Source organism: Lepus europaeus, chromosome 2 (assembly GCF_033115175.1).
Source record: "Lepus europaeus isolate LE1 chromosome 2, mLepTim1.pri, whole genome shotgun sequence".
NCBI lineage: Eukaryota > Metazoa > Chordata > Mammalia > Lagomorpha > Leporidae > Lepus > Lepus europaeus.
In genome coordinates, this window is record NC_084828.1 from 92,944,539 (window position 1) to 92,962,660 (window position 18,122).

At 39.5% G+C, this 18,122-nt stretch overlaps 1 protein-coding gene across 1 annotated transcript in view; it reads right to left on the bottom strand.

The window, feature by feature from the left end:
* Positions 1–18,122, bottom strand: part of MCF2L2 (MCF.2 cell line derived transforming sequence-like 2) — a 256,883-nt gene that overhangs the window by 161,852 nt on the left and 76,909 nt on the right. The gene's annotated exons all lie outside the window — the stretch shown is intronic.

Below are 18,122 nucleotides of genomic sequence, written 5' to 3' on the forward strand. Positions count from 1 at the left end.
ACCAGAGACCAGCCTTCTAGCACTGCCAGCCCATGACTTGGAGGCTAAGCATCTGCTTGAACTAGGAAGGCAAATCCTGTTCAAGCCACAGTAGGGGCCAAACTTGCTTCTATTGCAAGCACAATCAAACCACAACTAACCAGTAATAGTGAAATTAGTCCATTCATGATGTAATCACCAACTTAACTAAGCCCTACCTCACAACACTGCTGCACTGAGTATTATGCTTTCAACACAGGAACGTTAGGGCACACAACTAGAGATGAGGAGAATTTATTGCCTGCAGACAAATACTTCAAGTATATTTTCTAAACGGAGTGAGGTTGGAAACATGAAAGTACAAGAAAAATAAACAGCCTGAAAATGATAAATATATGAGTAATGGCTCAGCTGCTGATTACGAAGACTTTGATTCTATCAAAACCAAAATACTGGTCAAATTAAAAACTCATTTTTCCTTTAAGTATGAAAGAACTCTGAAAACAAAGAAATATAAATAAACAAATTGCAGAGAGACTTAGGATCTTCCCTAGCAAGCAAATACTAGGAGAGACACATAAAGTGGTGGTTGCCTATTCTGGTAATAGGCAAATGAATGAACCAGAAGAGAAATGATCCCACATGGAATGAAGAGCACAGCATGTGCATAAATATTATCAACTATGTCTTTTATTGTGCTAAATACCATCAACTTATCAAAGCAAAATAATAGCAAAGAATTATTAAATATATTACATATGTAAAATGTCACAATAACATTAAAGATTGAATAAATAGAATTACACTATTGAAGCTATAATTGAATGACATGAAATTATACTATTTATATTCTACATAAAGTAGTATGAAGTAAATCCAAAGTAGTCTGTGCTAATTTAAGGGTATAAACTATAATACTAGATAAACCACTGCTAAAATCTCAATAAAGGAGAGAAAAACAGGCTATGGAAAATATTCAAGGAATTCAAAAGAAGGCAGGAAAGGAGAAATAAAAGAACAAATCATAGACAGTAAAACCAACCATCCTAAAAAAAAAAAAAACATATTAAGCAGAAATGGTCTATAACACTGCATTTAAAAGACAAATAGAGACAGTAAATATGCAGTAATACTGCTTCCAACTGCTTAATCAAAACCTGATAGGACTAACGAAAAAATAGATCCATCCACAAAGTCTGAGATGTTAGTCCTCCTCCCCCATGACTGATAGAACAAGCGGCTAAAATTTAGTAAGGATATAGATCTGACTTTGAAGAACCCAATATTCAACAACCTCAACACACTCATTCTTTTCAAATGCTCATGGGATATTTTTCAAAATAAACTATTATCTAGGCCATAAATAAGGCTTGACAAATTTTAAAGGATTGCAATCATAGGGTTGTACTTCTGACCACTATGGAGTTGCATTAGGACTCTGTTGCTCTTCTGTTTTCTACTTTATTTATCTTTTTTTTTTCCTTTAGTAGTTTCTTTTTTCTCATTTCTTTGGGTTTAATTGTCATTCTTTTTTCTAATTTCTCAAGGTGGAAGATAAACATTATTAATCTTAAATCCTTCCTGTCTTCTAACAAGAGTGCTTAGTTATAATTTCCTCCTAAACACCACTTTATATCATATAAATTTTGATACATTTGTTTGCCTTATTGGTCACTTAAAAATGTCTTCATACTTTCTTTGTAATTTTTTTCTGATCCATGGAGTAAAGATGGTTGCTTAGCTTCCAAATGTTTTGTAATTTTCCTAACAAACAATAAAAAATGTCAAAATAATGGTTTCCTTGGATGGGGAAGACAAAGCAGTGTCTGCTGGAGATACTGATGGGAAAGATGTGGGAAGGGATCTTTTCAGGAACTCCTGTCCCCTGATCTGGGTGCTGTAACCTGGCACGATTATATAAATGGGTAAATACTCATCAAGGAGTACTCATACTTCCTGCAAACTACAACCCAGTTTAAAAGTCCAAAGGATTACTGGAAGGAACTGGTATCTCATTGTGGTTTTTATTTGCAATTTCTTTATGATTTGTGATGTTGAACATTTTTTTCATGTACCTGTTGGACACTTGTATGTTTTCTTTTGTTAAATATCTATTTAGGTTTATTGCCTATTTTTAATTTGATTGTAGTTTTTGCTATTGAAGTTTTTGGATTGTTTAGATGTTCTGGATATTAACCTCTTATCAAACGTAAAGAAAAAAAGCCCAAAGAATTAAATAAATTCAAGATGTAAAAACAAAGAAAAGTATTTCAAAATCTGGAGACAAAGATTCATACTTTCAGACACTGATCATATAAGAATCTACAAAATCACCCAAAAGTACTACCAAAAATACACTGATGTTAATAGCAATGTTCACAATTTTAGGTAACAATAGCTACTATTGATTGTGCTCCTACTATTTGTCAGACATAGTTTTCATCTCAAATTTACAAACTAGAAGGGAGCTGGCATTGTGGCATAATGGGTGAAGCCACTGCTCATACTGCCAGCATCCAATATAGGCACCAGCTCATGTCTCAGCTGCTCTACTTCTGATCCAGTCCCTGCTAATGTCCCGAGAAAAGCAGCAGAAGATGCCCCAACTGTTTGGGCCCCTGCCACAAACATGGAAGCCCTGATGAAGCTCTTGGCTCCCGGCTTCAGCTTAGTCCAGCCTTGGCTGTCATTGTCATCTAGGGAGTGAACAATGGATGAAAGATCTCTGTCTCTTCTTCTCTCTCCCTCATTCAAATAAATAAATAGTTTTTAAAAATTTACAAACAAGGTATTATTTGTGTTTTATGGATGAAGAAACATCGGCTAATTGAAATAAAACAAATTGCCTGATGTCACACTAGCAAACCTGTTTCTGAAACTCAGAGCTAATGACACTAATGCTCATCCTCTTAATCCTATCCTATTGCTATCCATTTTTTTTTCCCACAACAAATCTGCCTTTACCTCATAGCAGCTTTATTTTGTTTAATTTCCTATTGCATTAACTATTAAGCTGTGTAGTTCTGCATACATTCCTACAGACTTATTTCTAAGGGTACAATTTAAAAATTTGTCATGGGACTCCAAATCCCATTAAGCTTGATGGTAAAAATGCCATCATAATTGTTAAAGTAATCATATTAAGCATTAAAGTGAAGATACAGATAGGAATAAGTGTTAAAGTGATCATATAAATAGGATCAAGTGCCCAGTAATAATAATAGAATTAAAAAGGAGAGAATGTTCCAACATGGGAAGCAGTCCACACAGCAGACTCATAGGATGACAATCACTTTAAGCAACACTCTGACCTCAGAATCAGCCCTTAAAGCCTTCCTGATCTGGCTGAAAGCCCAGGAGAGCATTTCAGGCATGAAAAACCAAGACACTGTGGCCAAAGGAATGGTCTACATGAAGGATCTCTGTGAGTGAGACGTCAGCAAAAAGAAGTAGCCATCAAAGAAGGAACTTTGGCCATCAAAGAAGAGAACTTTGACTTTGCTTATGGCCTTGTCCAAATACTGACGGAGTCTGTGGACTCAAAAGGCTTCCATAGCCTTGGTAACTCATGCCAAGAGCCTCAGGTGGTCACTGACATAATACATAAGACTGTGAATTGTTAAATTGTGCACTAACTTCCCACACAGGACCTCTGTCCTCAATGACTTGTATTATGAGAGTTAACTGTAAAACTAGTTCTCAAACAGGTTTTTGTGTGTGTGTGTGTGTGTGTTTATGTGCAATTGTTGAAATCTTTACTTAGTATAGAGTTGGTCTTCTGTGTACAAATTTAATTGAAAATGAATCTTAATGGAGAATGGGACTGGGAAGGGGAGAGGGAGGAGGTGGAGGGATGGGAGTGTGGAAGTGAGGGCAGGTATGGTGAGAAGAATAACTATAGTCCTAAAGTTGTACTTACAAAATATATAGTCCTTAAAAATAATTTAAAAATATTTTTTAAAATATTGCTATTATAGGGGCTGGCACTGTAGTGTAGCAGGTAAAGCCATAGCCTCCAGTGCAGGCATTCCTTATAGGTGCCAGGTCAATTCCCAGCTGTTCCACTTTCTAGTCAACTCTCTACTACGGCCTGGGAAAGCAGTAGAAGATGGCCCAAATCCTTGGGCCCCTGCACCCACATGGGAGACCTGGAAGAAGCTTCTGGCTCCTGGCTTTGGATTGGCCCAGCTCTGGCATTTGCAGCCATTTGGGAAGTGAGCCGATGGATGGAAGACCTCTTTCTTTTCCCTGCCTCTGTCTCTCTATAACTCTGCCTTTCAAAAAAATAAATCTTTAAAAAATGTGCTGTTACAAAGGAGTTTCAAAACATTCATGAAAAATGTGCACTATCTTTTTTTAAAGATTTATTTATTTATTTGAAAGACAGAGTTACACAGAGAGGCAGAAAGAGAGAGAGAGAGAGAGAGAGAGAGAGGTCTTCCAACTGCTGGTTCACTTCCCAAATGGCCACAAAGCTGGAGCTGCGCCAATCCAAAGCCAGGAGCCAGGAGCTTCCTCTGGGTCTCCCACGTGGGTACAGGGGCCCAAGGACTTGGGCCATCTTCTACTGTCTTCCCAAGCCATAGCAGAGAGCTGGATTGGAAGTGGAGCAGCCAGGACTCGAACTGGTGCCCACTTTACCTGCTACATCACAGTGCCGGCCCCTGGATTATCTTTTAATTCCATTTTCTTCTAACTCTTTGAAGTATATTTATATTAAGTTCCCCCCAATCTCTACCCCTTCTTTTTCTTCTCTTTTTTATTTAGCAAATAACCACTGAAGGAAGTTCTAACCAGGGTTCTCAAACAAGGTGGAGCTGGGAGAGGCTCAGAAAATATAACATAGTAAACAAACACAGGCTGTTCTCTGACCTATAGGAGCTGCCAGTACATATGGGCTCCCCAGGCAAACTAAGGACAAGTGCTCCTCACAGCAAGACTCCACATAGCTCCACACACATGAAGACCAGAGCATCTGGGTAAACAGAGTGTGGGATCAGCTAGGAAAATATCTGCGAATATAAAAGACTGTTTCTGTTGACATAATTGTGTATAGGCCATAGTTCAGAAAGAAGAGATGATGAGGCTGGCACTGTGGCGCAGCAGGTTAACGTCCTGGTCTGAAGTGCCGACATCCCATATGGGTGCTGGTTCGAGTTCCAGCTGCTCCACTTCCGATCCAGCTCTCTACTATGTCCTGGGAAAGCAGTGGAAGATGGCCCAAGTCCTTGGGCCCCTGTGCCCACAATGGAGACCTGAAAGAAGCTCCTGGCTCCTGGTTTCGGATCAGTGTGGCTCCGGCCGTTGCGGCCAGCTGGGGAGTGAACCATCGGATAGAAGACCTCTTTCTCTCTCTCTCTCTCTGCCTCTCCTCTCTCTCTATGTAACGCTTACTTTCAAATAAATAAATAAATCTTAAAAAAAAGAAAGAGGAGATTATGAATCATAACAATCACTATGAATATAGCCCTCCTTTAAGGTGTACATGCTAAGAAACCTACTGTGGTTTGTTTTCACTATCACTCAGCAAAGACAACAAATCTTCAACTAAATCAAAAGCACAAGAAATGGGGGTTCTGATCAAAATATTTCTTTCTGATAGAATTATTTGGTTATATTAACATATTTTTATGATGTGATGATGGTGTTATCATTTTTAAAAGAATTCTTTTTAGAAATACTGAAGTATTTATAGACAAAATGATATGTTATCTGCTTTAAGATAATGATCGGAGGAACAAAACACAACTGAGGCAGCAGGGTGATAACCCAGGTGTTTATATACTAGTCTGGCTTTTGCACATTTAAATTGTTCAATAATTTCTATGAAAAATTGTAAAAAATACCAAAAGAAAAGAACAAATTCAAAGCTCTTGGGTTACTTATGAATAAAAAATTCTAGAGTTATGGCAAACTCTAAGACTCAGTTATACTCATGGAGTAGACAATACTTAAAGGACATGCCCTCTTTATAGGAGGAAGAAACATGGTAAATGACTTGGTGTAATTCTTTTACAATGGAGAAATTGCTTTCCTATAAGATGCCCCTTCAGCTCCACCAGACACATCCACCAATGGCATCCATCCCCTGTAAGTCAGCCTAGTTTTCTACCAGGCTGCTCCTTTCCCTATACTCTGACAAATATTCCTTCCTCAACTACCTCTTCCTTTTCAATGAAAAGAGAAGCACTTATGTCACTAAAATAATAAAGTCTCTGTAAGCCTACAATAAGATTAAGTCCATCATGAGTGAATAAGCATACACATAATTATCGGAATTAAATCATACTTCCCAGTTTTTCTACTGTGCATAGTTATAAAAAGCAAGTGTATATAGCATGGCCATAGGTGCTTCTAGATAGCCTATGGGTCCCAACTCTCCAACAAATAGCACTACTTTCTTTAAATGACAATGCTCTTTTTTTATTTTTATTTTTGACAGGCAGAGTTAGACAGTGAGAGAGAGAGAGAGAGAAAGAGAGAGTTATAGACATGAGAGAGAGACAGAGAGAAAGGTCTTCCTTCCGTTGGTTCACTCCCCTAATGGCCGCTACGGCCGGCGCTGCGCTGATCCGAAGCCAGGAGCCGGGTGCTTCCCTCCAGTCTCCCATGCGAGTGCAGGGACCCAAGCACTTGGGCCATCCTCCACTGCCCTCCCAGGCCACAACAGAGAGCTGGACTGGAAGAGGAGCAACCAGGACTAGTACCTGGTGCCACGACTGGGACTAGGACCCGGGGTGCCGGTGCCACAGGCGGAGGATTAGCCAAGTGAGCCATGGCGCTGGCCATGACATTGCTTTCTAGAATCCATGTTTAATATTTGAAAATGAAAACACTAGGGTATTGTATGGGGAAAGCAAAAGATACCTGATACCACTAGAAAAGGATCAGATCTTCTGGGAATTGTGGATTTGAGTGAATTCCTCTTTCTAATGCTGTTGACCTTAGAAAACGGAGGGAGAAACGCTCAATTTCCTCTTAGCAGCACCCCAGGAGAGTCTTACTCTTGAAGCTAACAGATGGGGACATGGAGCAGGAAGAGCTCTGTAATGATTTCAAGATCATTCAGCAATGATTTTCACACTTCGGAGTCCATACCAGTCACTGGAGGGTTTGGATAAATATACAAATTCCAACTCAGGAAGTCAGGGGTGAGGACCCATACTCTGCCTTTATAACAAGCTTTCAGGCAAGGTCTGTCCTTTGGACCACCGTGGCTGTAGCTAGGGCAGCTGGCTTCTCCCTGCCCCTTGTGAACAGATGGCAGCTACTTGCTGCATTTGTCCCTATTTGTCTTGAGAACCACTTCCTTTACAAAATGGATTTGCCTAGAAAGAGCCTATAGGACATTGGTGTTGAAGCTAAGAGAAGGCAGAACAGAGCTGGATGAAACTCTAGACCTCACAAAGAACAATTTGAAAAGAAATCTTTCTAGACACAAAACTGACAAAAACACTCTGTTTCCAGAACACAGTACTCTTTATAATGATATTTCAAAGTCCTGCCTACTTTCTAGTCAAGCATCCTAAAAGGGAAATCTATTTATGGGATCCACCCACTGTTGCAGAGTTTGCTGGCCTACATCACCTCCCATTCAGGGATAAGGACTGTGGCCAAACAGACCTATGCAGATGTAAGGGAAACCTCAAGCCAGGTAGTCATCTTAACAATACAATTCACAGATCTGAAAAACAACCAAAGTCTTCTGAAATGAATAAAACCAGAGCATCAAAGAGCAAGGTTGAGGTGAACAAACAGAACCACCAACCTAGAAACATACAATGAAAGAAACAGAAAGGGCCAGTTATAGTTTTCCTCTCTTTCTTTTTTAAAAAAGATTTGTTTATTTTGAAAGTCAGTTACAGAGAGAGAGGAAGAGACACAGAAAGTGGGATCAAGATCTTCCCTTCACTGGTTTACTCCCCAGATGGCCACAAAAGGTAGCGGTGGGTCAGGATGTAGCCAGGAGCTTCATCCCATTCTCTCACGTGAGTGGCAGGGGCCCAAACACTTGGGCCACCTTCTGCTGCTTTTCCCAGGCTGTCAGCAGGGAGCTGGATCAGTAGAGCATCTGGGACACAAAGCAGTGCCCACATGGGATGCTGGTGTCGGAGGAAGTGGCCTTACCCACTGTGCATCGACACTGCCTTCCCCCATTATTTCTTCTAGCTAACAATTTCAGACATTTTAAAGCATGCTACATTCATATTACAAAGACAATGTGTTATGAAAAGAGAACAAGAGAATAGGAAATTGTTCTCAGAAATTAAACATATGCCAAAACCTAAACTTTTATAGAAGAGCTAAACACAAAAAAGAACACATGGGGCCGGAGCTGTGGTACAGCGGGTTAACTGAAGTGCCTGAAGCGCCAGTTCAAGACCCGGCTGCTCCAATTCCAATCCAGCTCTCTGCTATGGCCTGGGAAAGCAGCAGAAGATGGCCCAAATCCTTGGGCCCCTGCAGCCACGTGGGAGACCCGGAAGAAGCTGCTGGCTCCTGGCTTCGGATCTGCGCAGCTCAGGCCGTTGCGGCCAACTGGGGAGTGAACCATCGGATGAAAGACCTCTCTCTCTCTCTCATTCTCTCTCTCTCTCTCTGCCTCTCCTCTCTCTCTCTCTCTTTCTGTACCTCTTTCTGTGTAACTCTGAGTTGCAAATAAATAAATAAATCTTTTTTCAAAAAAGAACACATACATTATGACAAAATTAGTCATCTGAAATGAAAAACTGTGAAAAACAGTAAAGAGGAAGCTTTGATAGCTGAGCAAGATCTGAATCTTTACTCTTCCTAGAAATATATTGAGCAACAGAGAGCCACACAAAGCCCACACTTTGTGTATAATTAGAAGACAGAGAATTCTATAGACATCAAGTTAGGGATAAGTAGATTAAAAATAATAAGACACCAATTTTCAGCAATCATTCCTTGGGCTTTAGACAGAAGCTTTTGTAAGAGTTAGGGAGTGCCAGGAGAAGACACCATTGAGATAAAAACTTACTCATGGGGGTCAGAGAGGGGAATTGATCCATACAAAGCACAAAGATACGAGAAAAGAGTCATGGAGCCAGCAGGGTACCGCCTAGGGCAAGACTCAGAGGGGCAGTCTTGGGAGGGCAACACTTCTGGGAGAGAAGATGAAAGGGAAGTATAGATGGCAACTGTGTGGCAAAGGCAAAAATAAATAAAATAAAAAGCACATAAATTTTAGCATCCTACAATACAAAAAACAGCCAAGGATATAAACCCTTCCCTTAGTCCTCAAAGGGAAAAATATATTTAAGACCATTCATCAATGAAACTGCATCCTCTTTCTATACAATAAAAGAAGATAATATTCTTGATCTAGGAGTCTTCTTCTTCTTATTATTATTATTTAGAAGGCAGAGAAACACAGAAAGACAGAGATCCTCCATCCATGGTTCACTCTCCAAATCACTGCCATAGCCAGGGCTGCACCAGGCTGAAGCCAGGAGCACAAAACTCAGTTGAGGTTTCCTGCGTGGATGGCAGGAATCTAAGCAGATGAGCCATTACCTGCTGCCTCCTAGGTTGCTCACTGGCAGGAAGCTGAATCAGAGGCAGAGCCGGGACTCAGGCACTCCAGTAGGAGATGTGAGTGTCCCAAACGGTCTTAAAAGCTGTATCATACACCCACCCCTTAAGTAAGAATCTTGGAAACCACGACAGACCACCAAGCCTGTCTACTAAATGCAGATGCAAACAGTATTCATCTACACAAAGCTATTATAAGGGGGAAATAGAAAATAAGAATCAAAAATGTTAAGCTTCAAGACAATGAGCAAAAAAGTCACAAACAAGAAGAAAACATTTGCAATGGTATAGATTATAAAGAACTTATTTTTTCCAAAATATAAAGAGAACAATAAGAAGTGGAACAACCCAATTAAAATGTGGGCAAAAGACTTGACAAGAAACTTCAACAAAGAAGGTATATATACGGCAGATATAAGCATATGAAAAATGTACACACTAGGAATTACAAATTAAAAGAGCAGTTGGAGACTACTATATTATTGTTACGTTGGCCAGAATTCTGAACACTGATAACGCCAAATGCTGGTGAAGGTGTGGAACAAGAGGAACTCTCATGCATTGCTGGTAGGAATGATAAACAGTAAAGCTACTTTGGAAGACAGTGTGGCACTCTCTAAACTAAACATACTCTCATACTCTTACCACTTGAGCCAGCCATTGTGTGTCTTGGTATTTATCTAAGTGAGCTGAAAACCTGTCTACACAAAACCTGCACACAGATGTGTATAGCAGTTATATTCAAGACTGCCCAAACCTGAAAGTGATCACGATATCCTTGAGTAGGGGAATGGATAAATGCTGGAGATCCAGACAATGTAAAATTATTTAGCATGGGCTGGCACTGTGGTGCAGCAGGTTAACGCCCTGCCCTGAGGCGCTGGCATCCCATATGGGCGCCAGTTCAAGACCAGGCTGCTCCACTTCTGATCCAGCTCTCTGCTATGGCCTGGGAAAGCAGTAGAAGAAGGCCCAAGTTCTTGGGCCTCTGCACCCATGTTGGAGACCTGGAAGAAGCTCCTGGCTCCTGGCTTTGGATCAGTGCAGCTCTGGCCGTTGTGGCCAATTGGGGAGTGAACCATCGATGGAAGACCTCTCTCTCTCTCTGCTTCTCCTCTCTCTGTGTAACTCTGCCTTTCAAATAAATAAATAAATCTTTTAAAAATAATAAATAAATAAATTATTCAGCATGAAAAGAAATGAGCTATCATCACAGGAAGACATGAAGGACGTATAAATACATATTTCTAGGTGGAATAAGCCCTTCTGAAAAGGCTGCATACTGTGTAATTCAACATTATGACATTCTGGAAAAGGCAAAATATTCAGAGAGTAAAAGGATGAGTAGTTGCTAAGCACTAGAGGGAGAGAAGGATGGATGAACAGGCAGGGCACAGAGGATCTTTAAGGCAATGAAACTATACTGTATGATATTACAATGGTAAATACATTATACATCTACCAAAGAACAGAAAATGTACAACATCAGGGCCGGCGCTGTGGCACAGCAGGTAAAACTGCCGCCTGCAGTGCCAGCATTCCATATGGGCTCTGGTTCGAGACCCGGCTGCTCCACTTCCAACCCAGCTCTCTGCTATGGCCTGGGAAAGCAATAGAAGATGGCCCAAGTCCTTGGGCCCCTGCACCCACATGGGAGACCTGGAAGAAGCTCCTGGCTCCTGGTTTCAGATCAGTGCAGCTCTGGCCGTTGCAGCCATCTGGGAAGTGAAGCAGTAGATGGAAGACCTCCCTCGCTCTCTCTCTCTCTCTCTCTGCCTCTCCTTCTCTCCCTGTGTAACTCTGACTTTCAAATAAATAAATAAAATCTTAAAAAAAAAAAGAAAGAAAATGTACAACTTCAAGAGCAAACCCTAGGCAAATCATGGACTTTTGGTGATAATGATGGGTCAACCATTAGGTTCATCAATTTTAACAAACGTGCCTCTCTGGTGAGGGAGGTTGTGCATGAAGGACAAGGGACTCTATTTTCTGCTCACTTTTACTGTGAACATGAAATTGCTCTAAAATAATAAAACATATCTTATATTTAAAAAGAACTTTTCAGGGAAATCATTTGTCATAGCTGTCAAGATGCTACTTGGGACGCCCACAGCCCCTTTTGAGGTGCCTGGTTCAAGCCCCTGCTCCACCTCCAGGACCAGCTTCCTGCTAATTTACACTCTGGAAGGCAGCTGATGACAGCTCGGGTATGAGGGTGCCTGCCACTCAAATGGGAGACTGGGACTAAGTACTGGGATCATGGCTTTGGCCTGGCCCATCCTTGGCTATTGCAGACATTTAGGGAGTGAACCAGTGGATAGAGGATTGATCTCTGTCTTTCTAATAATTAAAAAAAATTTAAACAAACTTTTCAGATAATGAAAATTTATCCAAAAATGAGACACTTGGCAGAAACACATCCTGAAATATAACTCTCCATGCTGAACTATTTGAAGAATTACATGTCTTCAAACAAATCTTTTGAGTATGAGGGTAGGAAGATACCTTAAGAAACTCAGAACAGAAATGTTTATATAAAAAGAGGTAAGAGTTGAGTGAAGATAAAAATAAAAGACAAAATCATACAAGAAAGGGAATACAAGTTACAAGATTCTCAAGAGATAACATATTTGAACAAAAGATTTCATAAGAAGCAATGAATGACATCACAATAAAACAACAACAACAACAACAACAAGAGAATTGGAGCCAGCATTGTGGCATAGTGGTAAAACTGCCGCCTGCAATGCCAGCATCATCTATAGGCACCGATTCAAGATCTGGCTGCTTTACTTCCAATACAGCTCCCTGCTAGTGTAAGTGGGAAAGCAGCAGAAGATGGCTCAAATCCTTGGGCTCCTGCACCCACATGGGAGACCGAGAAGAAGCTCCTGGTTCCTGGCTTCGCATTGGCTCAGTTCTGGCCATTGCAGCCATTTGGGGAATAAACCAGTGGCTAGAAGACCTCTTTCTCTGTCTCTCCCCCTCTCTATAACTGTCTTTCAAATAAATAAAATAAATCTAAAAAAAAGAACTCCTTTTAATGCTAGAAGAACAATTCACAATGAAGACACAATAGTTATAGATACCAATGCTCCAAGTAACACAATGATCAAGTTTTTCAGGCAAAAACTACAGGTGACCAGAGACAGAAATATGCTTTAAATAGGAGGTTTTAATACACCATTTGTAGTACAACATGCAGCAAATAGACAATGTATCAATAAACTTAAAAACGATCTAAAGATACTCAATAAGAAAGATTTAATGAATATGTGTTGAGCTTTACATCCTGATCACAGAGGATTTCTCTTCTTCTAAAGTACACATGGAACAGCCACAAAAACTGATAATGGTATAAGGCCACAAAGAAAATATGTGACAACTGAAAAAGCTTCTATTAAGCAACTCTCCATTGAGGGGAGCTATAAAATAAAGCTTCAGAATTTCTAAGGCATCGTGAAAATAAACATTGTTTATCAGAATTCATGGATATATTCAAAGCAGCAAGCAGAAAACACTAATAATAAACATTTCTAGCAATAAAATGGAAGGATGAAAACAAATCAAATTCTCAACTCAAAAAATGAGAAAAAAAAGTGGAGCAAACCAAAAGAAAGAAAGTATTAGACATAAAGGAAGAACAAAACAAACAAAAAGGTAGAAGTGGGCAAAGGACTTGAACAGGCATTTTTCAAGAGGAAATTCAAATGGCCAACAGACACTTAAAAAATGCTCAGGACCACTAAGCATCAGGGAAATGCAAATCAAAACCACAATGAGGTTTTATCTCACCCCAATTTGAATGGCTTGCATAAAGAAATCAACAAACAACAAATGCTTGAGGATGTGGGAGAAAAGATACCCTAATCCACTGTTGGTGGGAATGTAAACTAGTACAGCCCTGTGGAAAACAGTATGGAGATTCCTCAGAAATCTGAATATAGACCTAGCATATGACCCAGCCGTTCCACTCCTGGGAATTTACCCAAAGGAAATAAAATCAGCATATGAAAGACTTATCTGTTACCTCCATGTTTATTGCTCCATTCACAATAGCTAAGATATGAAATCAACCCAGATATCTGTCAACTAAAGACTAGATAAAGAAATTATGGGGACCAGCCTGTGGCACAGTGGGTTAAAGCCCTGGCCTGCAGCACTGCCATCCTATACAGGTGCCAATACAAGCCCTGGCTGGTCCATTTCCCATCCAGCTCTCTGCTATGGCCTGGGAAAGCAGTAGAAGATGGCCCAAGTCCTTGGGCCCCTGCATCCATGTGGGAGACCCGGAAGAAGCTCCTGGCTCCTGACTTTGGATCAGTTCAGCTCCAGCCATTGCTGTCATTGGGGAGTGAACCAGTGGATGGAATATTTCTCTCTCTCTCTCTCTCTCTCTCTCTCTCTGGCTCTACCTCTCTCTGTAACTCTGTCTTTCAAATAAATAAAATAAATCTTGAAAAAAAAAAAAAAGAAATTATGGTATATGTACACCACAGAATACTACACAGCAGTTAAAAAAAAAAAAAGGAAATCCTGTCTTTTGCAACAAAATGGATTCAACTAGAAACCATTGTATTTAGTGAAATAACTCAGTACCAAAAGACAAATACCATATGTTCTCCCTGATCTGTGGTAACTAATAGAGTAACTAAAAGGTAATCTACAGAAGTGAAATTGACACTTTGGGATGCAATGATTTTGAGCACCCCTTATCTCGACTACTGAGGGACAGTTTTGTGGTTTTTTTCACATTATTTGTTGAACTCTTTACTCAGTGTAGGGTTAATCTTATGTGTATAAAGTTAATTGAAAATAAGTCTTTGTAAAAAATAAGAATAGGAATAGAAGAGTGAGGCAGAAGAAGGGTGGGAAGAATCACTATGTTTCTAAATTTGTATATATGAAATACATGAAGTTTGTATACATTAAATAAAACATTTCTAGGTTTAAAGCGAGAGAGAGAGAGAGAGAGGGGTAGAACAGAATAATGGATAGAATGGAATTTTTAAAAATGCAGTAGATCTAATTAATAAGTCAAAGTCCCATCTTTTAAATTAACAAAGCAAATACTATTATCTAATTCAAGAAGAAAAAGAGGGATACCAGCCAAAGCACAGGTTTAGAAAAGAAGAAATGGCAAAGGGAACTGAAACACAGGAAAGTCAACATTTCAAAGAAACTACTTTGCATACCTCTACATAAATAAATTTGAAAACTCAGACATAAAGTTTCCAAGGAAAATACAGTTCACAAAAATTGACCTTTTCAGAAATATAAAGCTTAGATGAGACTAATTTAGAAGCAAGTTATCAAGGCCAGACGGTTTCACAGGGGAATTCTGCCAAATCATCAGTGACCACACAAGGCACAGGGAACCTTTTTTTTTTTCTTCCAAGGGCCACGTGGATATTTATAACACCACTCGCAGGCCACTCAGTGATTTCATGGGCCTCACTCAGCTTGCAGGCTGGATGTTCCCTACAGCTGCATAGTCCCAGTGCCTTAAAAAATGTTCCAAAGCTTAAAAAAGTAGAAAAAAATCTTTAAAATGTTATTTATAAAGCAAGTATGACACTGATATCTGAACCTCATAAAGACAGTACACAAATAAAGCTACTAGTTAAAGAGTATAATGGTGAAGAACTCCTACTTGTGATAGCAATAAAAGCTAAATATTTGGGAATAAAACTCAAATAATAAATGAACAAAATTATATCAGAAAAAATTCTAAACACTCCTGAAAAACAAAGAAATAGACTGGAACAAATGAAAAGACAGTTCTTCTTGACAGGATAATTATAACACCAGAAAGTTGTCACTTGTCACTCATTAAAAACTTCAACATGATCCCAATGACAAGAGAAACAAGGTTTTGCTTGTGTGTGTGTGTGTGTGTGTGTTTTAAATGCAGCTAGACATGTAGAAAGAACACAAAGAATAGTTAGGAAAACACTGAAAAAGCAAGTAAAGCTCAAGGGGTAGAGGCCATGGTAAGTGATCCCACCGGATAGTGAGCACATTTAAATCCTCTAGAACTAATACAGGTTGTTACTCACCCATGAACTGACAGATGAATTAACTCTTGAATCAGTGAGGTAAGGAGGGACATCTAAAATTAATGGTTCTCAGATCACTGCACGGGCATCCAGAAGAAGATAAATCTAGATGTATACCTCATACCACATGCAGAAATAAACCTCAGGTTCATCAGGGCTAACTATACAAGAAGAAAGCATGAGTGAAAAACTGTATCACCTAGGTATAGGGAAGCTTTCCAACAAGGACTCAAAATCCTGATGCAATAAAAAAAAACACTGACACACATTTGGTGACAAAAATTTTGCATGGCAGAAAGAGTCTAAGCAAAGTCAAATGACAAATTAAAAAGCGAGGGAAATATACGCTATGTTCATCACAGGTAAAGGAATAATACCACTAATACATAGAGTATTCTTAAAGAATAAGAGGAAAACAAAGATCTAACACTCACTAGGACAAAACAGGCAAAAATACAAACATAATTCACCACATATTCACATATTCATACTTGTACATATTTTTAAAATGTAAAGTGATAAAATTTAAAAAGAGAGAAAGAAAAAGTTGAAGACACAGAGTTCCAGAAGCAGAAAATAAGCTAAAAGGAAGAAATAATCAAAGAAATAATTAAAAAAATAAAATTTTAAGCTTCAAAGAGACTTAAATCTTGAGTTTAAAGGCCCAAGAAAAAGGTGGTTTTGGAATTTCAAATCTACAAAATCCAAGAAAAAAACTCTACAAGTTTGTGCTGGAGAGAAACAGATTCATGCCTATGTAGGAATGACACTCAAATCTTTATGAGAAGGGTCAGCCTTATTTGGCAGTAGCATAGGAAGCTACAAATCAATGGAACAAGATTATCTTAAATTATCTTGAAAATTTTCATATTCAGCTAACTGCAAATCAAATGTGATGATAAAATGCAGGCATTTTCAGACATTTAAGATCTTGTTAGGGGGCTGGTGCTGTGGCTTAGCCCCCGCCTGTGGCTCCAGTATCCCATATGAAAGCTTGTTCCTGTCCTGACTGCTCCTCTTCCCATCCAGCTCTCTGCTATGGCCTGGGCAAGCAGTGGAGGATGGTCCAAGTGCTTGGGCCCCTTCACCCATGCGGGAGACCCGGAGGAAGCTCCTGGCTCCTGGCTTAGGATTGCAGCCACTTGGGAAGTGAAGCAGCAGATGGAAGACTTTTCTTCTTTTTTTTTTTTTTTAACTTTTATTTAATGAATATAAATTTCCAAAGTACAGCTCATGGGTTACAATGGCTTCCCCCTCCCAAAACTTCCCTCCCACCCACAACCCTCCCCTTTCCCGCTCCCTCTCCCCTTCCAATCACATCATGATTCATTTTCAATTCTCTTTATATACAAAAGATCAGTTTAGTATAAATTAGGTAACGATTTCAACAGTTTGCCCCCATATAGCAACACAAAGTGAAAAAAAAATACTGTTGGAGTACTAGTTATAGCATTAAATAAGAGTGTACAGCACATTAAAGGCAGAGATCCTACATATTATTTTTTTAAAAATTAATTAATTTTATATGCCATTTCCAATTTAACACCAGTTTTTTTTTTTTTCATTTCCAATTATCTTTATATACAGGAGACCGATTCAGTATATAATTAGTAAAGATCTCATCAGTTTGTACCCACGCAGAAACACAAAGTGTAAAAATACTGTTTCAGTACTAGTTATAGCATCACTGCACATTAGACAACACATTAAGGACAGATCTCACATGGGATGTAAGTACACAGTGACTCCTGTTGCTGACTTAACAATTTGACACTCTTGTTCATGGCGTCAGTAATCTCCCTAGGCTCTAGTCATGAGTTGCCAGGGCTATGGAAGCCTTTAGGGTTCGTTGACTTTGATCTTATTCCGATAGGGTCACAGTCAAAGTGGAAGTTCTCTCCTCCCTTCAGAGAAAGGTACCTCCTTCTTTGATGGCCCCGTTCTTTCCACTGGGATCTCACTCACAGAGATCTTTCATTTAGGTCTTCTTCTTTTTTTCTTTTCCATGGTATTTTGGCTTTCCATGCCTACAATGCTCTCATGGGCTCTTCAGCCAGATCCAAAAGCCTTAAGGGCTGATTCTGAGGCCAGAGTGTTGTTTAGGACATCTGCCATTCTATGAGTCTGCTGTGTATCCCACTTCCCATGCTGGATCTTTCTCTCCCTTTTTGATTCTATCAGTTAGTATTAGCAGACCAATGGAACAGAATAGAAACACCAGAAATCAATCCAAACATCTACAGCCAACTTATATTTGATCAAAGATCCAAAACTAATCCCTGGAATAAGGACAGTCTATTCAATAAATGGTGCTGGGAAAATTGGATTTCCATGTGCAGAAGCTTGAAGCAAGACCCATACCTTTCACCTTACACAAAAATTCACTCAACATGGATTAAAGACTTAAATCTACGACCCGAAACCATCAAATTATTAGAGAGCATTGGAGAAACCCTGCAAGATATAGGCACAGGCAAAGACTTCCTGGAAAATACTCCAACAGCACAGGCAGTAAAAACCAAAATTAAC